General features: G+C 43.9%; 1 long non-coding RNA gene across 1 annotated transcript; it reads right to left on the bottom strand.

Moving 5' to 3' along the window:
- Positions 1–760: 760 nt before the first annotated feature.
- LOC115468212 lies at positions 761–3,116 on the bottom strand. The gene is made up of 2 exons (XR_003941831.1): positions 3,043–3,116; positions 761–839 (listed from the first exon to the last, which is right to left on the bottom strand). It is a non-coding gene; the product is annotated as an uncharacterized LOC115468212 (long non-coding RNA).
- Positions 3,117–5,046: the final 1,930 nt, after the last annotated feature.

Genomic DNA, 5,046 nt, shown 5'->3' with positions numbered 1-5,046 from the left:
TTGGAATATGTCCACTTTGAGAATTTACATCTGCTATCTTATTTTGCAATGTTAGCAATTTGTTTCTAAGAATATAGCAATTTGTTTCTAAGAATATTGCTGATAATTCCTTTCAGTGTGGCAAGTGGTGAGCGATCATTTTCATGGGGGGGGGGGGGGGGGTGATCATTTTCACGGGGGGGGGGGGGGGGGCGCCAACTGATAGTCTGCAGGGGGGCGCCAGAGACCCTAGGCACGGCCCTGGGTGGGAAAATGTGAGATACAAATGCAGCATATAAATAAATAAATCAAACATTAGCAACAGGCAATTACAGCAGTAAAAACATGGCATAGTATACTTCTTATGTCAGTACTACCGCTGCGTATGCCTTGTAGCGCTATAGAAGTGTTAAGTAGTAGTAGTAGAACTACCCCTAGTGGGTTGCAACATTATGTAATGTCGGAACAGGAAATGCACAGAACTTCATAGACTCTGATAAATATATAAATAATTTAAAAAGTGTCTAAAAACAATGGAAACAAGCTGCTAGAGTGGCTATCCTGAAAACATTTGCAAAATACAGTATTTAAAAATCACCAAAACTCTGGTGAATGATGCTTTCCACATATATTTTCCATGGTCTCATGGGCCACATGGGAAACGTCCAAAGAGAATCCACGTATGTGGAGAACTCAAAAGATCCCACGGAGATACTCAAGAAGAGAAGAAAAATGGGAACTAGGACCACGAGTTCCAGAGACTGGAGCACACAATATCTTAGTTAAAACAAAGCTTATTAAAAAATTAAGAATGACTCTACACAACGCTGTGTTTCAGCCAGAAGGCCTGCATCAGGAATCTGAAACTATATATATATACATATATATATATATATATATATATATATATATATATATATATACATACTAGTAAAAAAGGCCCGTTTCTGTCACAAATGAAATGGGCGCTAGCAAGGTTTTCCTCGGAGTGTGTATGTTTGAGAGAGTGTGTGTGAGAGTGACTGTGTGTGAGAGAGAGAATGAATGTGCAAGTGTGTGTGTGTGTGTGTGTGAGAGAGAGAGAGTGAGTCTGGGTTCGAGTGTGTGTGAGAGAGAGTGTGTGTGTGAGAGAGAGAGTGTGTGTGTGAGAATGAGAGTGTGTGCAAGTGCGTATGTGAGACACAGTGTGAGAGAGAGTGTGTTTCACACAGATACAGTGTGTGCGAGAGAGAGAGTGTGTGTGAGACACAGACTCTCTATGAGACTGAGTGTATGAGACCAAGAGAGTGTGTGAGTGACTGTTTGACACATACAGAGTGAATGTAATACAGTGTGAGACATAGAGTGTGTGAGAGACAGTGTGTGAGAGTGAGAGAGAGAAAGACATTGACTGAGAGAGAGAGAGAGAGAGTGTGTGTGTGTGACAGAGATACCTCCCCCTCCTCTCTCTGGTGTCAGGCCCCCCCCTCTCTCTCTCTGGTGTCTGAGCATTACTGTGCAGGACGCTGAGCTCTGGCTGTGCTTCAAGGAACTGACAAATCCTATTTAATAGAATGCACCTCCAACATTCTGAAGCCGAGAAACCTCGTGTGGTTGGTCACTTCTGCTTGTGACGAACCCGGAAGTACGTGATGTCAATTCAGGAGATGGATACAGAGAGCAGGAATGCCTCAGCCATGCAGTCAGCTTCAGAATGTTGGAGGTGCGTTTTATTATATAGGATATATAGAATATACATTAAAACTTGTGTGATTTATGAACATGATATGAAATGGTATTACAATATATACATACGAAATCTACTATCATATTCCGCCAGAACCGATATACTCATATCACCCCTCTCCTCAAGTCACTTCACTGGCTTCCGATCAGATACCGCATCCAATTCACGCTTCTCCTCCTTACTTACAAATGCACTCACTCTGCTGCTCCACCCTACCTCTCTACCCTCATCTCCCCCTACGTTCCTGCCCGTAACCTCCGCTCACATGACAAATCCCTCCTCTCAGTACCCTTCTCCACCATTGCCAACTCCAGGCTCCGCTCATTTTGCCTTGCCTCACCCTATGCCTGGAACAGTCTTCCTGAATCCCTACGCCAAGCCCCCTCCCTACCCATCTTCAAATCCTTGCTTAAAGCTCACCTCTTCAATGCTGCGTTCGGAAACCTAACCTTTCGAACATATAGGTTGCCCCAATCTGTCTGACCTATCTGATTAACTGTACATTGTCTTTTTAGATTGTAAGCTCTTCGAGCAGGGACTGTCCTTCCATGTTAAATTGTACAGCGCTGCGTAACCCTAGTAGCGCTTTAGAAATGTTAAGTAGTAGTAGTAGTATTACATATAGCAGTGATTTAACCAGAGCTGAGATTGTGATGTCATAATGCCTCATTCCACCAATGCCTAAGAGCCAACCTCATCAGTGATGTCACAATGGCTTGATTGTCCTATATTTGTCTCACTCTTATCTATTAGATTGTAAGCTCTTTGAGCAGGGACTGTCTCTCTTTGTTAAATTGTACAACGCTGCGTAACCCTAGTAGCGCTCTAGAAATGTTAAGTAGTAGTAGTAGTATTACATATAGCAGTGATTTAACCAGAGCTGAGATTGTGATGTCATAATGCCTCATTCCACCAATGCCTAAGAGCCAACCTCATCAGTGATGTCACAATGGCTTGATTGTCCTATATTTGTCTCACTCTTATCTATTAGATTGTAAGCTCTTTGAGCAGGGACTGTCTCTCTTTGTTAAATTGTACAGCGCTGCGTAACCCTAGTAGCGCTTTAGAAATGTCAAGTAGTAGTAGTAGTAGTAGAAAGATAACAAAATGATAAATAAGGTTAACAAATAGTTTACACCTAGGTAGGAAACACATAAATAATTGCTAAATAATTGTGAAGAAATGCCACGAGATGGAATGTACACTGAATTGTAACCTGAAACTGTGTGTAATTAATTGATGGAATAAAGAAATAAAACATACCAAATAATCTAGGATTGGTAAAAACATATGTATAGAAAAAAACGAATGAAACAACAACATCAATAATTACTGACCTGTGTGCAAATTCGGAATAAAAAACATCAGAAGATAAAATCATGAAAACCACAATAAAAATCGAGATGGTCTGTAAGAAAAAAAAAAGAAAGAAAACGGAAGAGATGGGAATATGCCACTAATGAAAGAGAAGTGCTAAAAGGACGGAAAGAAGAAATTATGAAGAACAAATATACAACAATGTGACGAACTGCATCTAAAAACGTGTGACATTGGAGATGAAGGAAAACATTACTGATTTTTTGTCCCCCCTCCCCTTTGTTAATGTCTCTACACCAGGGGTCCTCAAATCCAGTCCTTGAGGTGCACAACCCAGCCTAGTTTTCAGGATTTCTACAATGAACATGTGAGATCTATTCGCATGCAATGGAATCTCATACATATTTATTGTGGAAATCCTGACAACCAAGCTGGATTATGGATCCTGGGGACTGGATCTGAGGATCCCTGCTCTACACCTTCTCGCTGTAAACAGTCTGAAACAACTCAATTATTGTCAGCGCTGCTTTAGATTAAATGGTTAAGATTATGTAACCCGGGTCTCACCCGTGTGCTACCTCCGGCCCTGGGCCACAAAAGAAAATCCTTTCACAAACGTCAGTCTTCACTTTCTTTCAGTCCACTCTGTACTCTCAGCGAGATATCACTGATCTGTTAATTGTACAAATACTTGATGAGGTATCTAATAAAGAGCAAACTGATGCAGCCTTGGGTGATTTATTTACTCCTAGGTATTGGTGGGTGGACTACCGTCTTGGGAGGGATAAATATACCCTAAAAATTTTATACACCACACACCTCATTTCCAGTCCACTTACAGTCCAGCTGGGGTGGGTCAATGGTCCGGAACAGCAATCTGGGGATTTGGGAGACACTTTTCCTGTTCTGGGTTCCACTCAGCTCCTCAGTCCAGGAACCACTCCGAAGGATTTACTAACAAGCTACAATTTTTATTTAACTTCTGCAACAGGCAGTTTGCAACTTCAATGATCCTTCACAGCCATCACTTATAGAAATTCTTATCTAAATCACTCTAATACTTTGGCCATTCCGTGGGAACACCTATACCACTTTCTTCCTGAGTATATATACAGGAGATTCTTTTCCTTATTGATCAGGGCTATTTACATATTCACAAGCACCTGTTCGCCAGGTGTAACCTCAGGGCTGTTCTCTTCTCCGCCCATTCACTCCACTACCATCAGGCACAGTCCCTTATGGCTGACCCCTTCTGTGAGGGTACCTCAAAGGGCACACCCCGGCCTTGAGCAGTCTACATCCTGCCTTGAACCCTGCTTACGGGCCAGACTCCCCAATCCACCCGAACCTCCGACTCCTTCACCAGTTATTGTGAGTGGGGCAACAGCTTCAGGATCCCCCTTCTCCTTCACTTGGCAGGGGCTTGCAGGCAACCAAAGACCCCCCCCCCCCCCCCCCCCTAAACGGCAAATACTCTCCTACTAATTCCTCCTTCCTTGTCACTCTTCAGTACCATGGCACTCTCTCTCTCTGCATTTTAGGTCAAACCCTCCCCTTAAGCTGGGCTTTCTCTCACCAAGGGACCTCCCAGTCACTCCCCCCCAGCAGGCCCCAGTGACTCTCTAAAGCAGTCATTTCCAACCCAGTCCTCGGGGCACACCTAGTGCCATCGGGTTTTCAGGATATCCACAACGAACATTCATGAGCTAGATTTGCATGCAATTGAGGCAGTGGAGGCAGATCTAACTCATGCATATTCATTGTGGATATCCTGAAAACCTGATGGACTGGGTTGGGAATGGCTGCTCTACAGGGACTTACTCTCTTAGTAATCCCCAACCTAACAGGAAATCAGGGCCGCTGAGAGGGGGAGGCAGTGTGTGTGTGTGTGTGGGGGGGGGGGGGGGTAATTCCCCGGGCCCTGGCCTCCAAGGGGGCCCTGGCGCTGGAGTCTCTCTCTCTCTCCTGCTCCTGACGGGACCAGGGTGATCGCATACCAACAGGAGCAAAAGAGAGAAAACTCC

Source organism: Microcaecilia unicolor, chromosome 4 (assembly GCF_901765095.1).
Source record: "Microcaecilia unicolor chromosome 4, aMicUni1.1, whole genome shotgun sequence".
Lineage (NCBI taxonomy): Eukaryota > Metazoa > Chordata > Amphibia > Gymnophiona > Siphonopidae > Microcaecilia > Microcaecilia unicolor.
The sequence above is the reverse complement of the archived record's forward strand: the minus strand, read 5'-3'. Positions and strand labels throughout refer to the sequence as shown.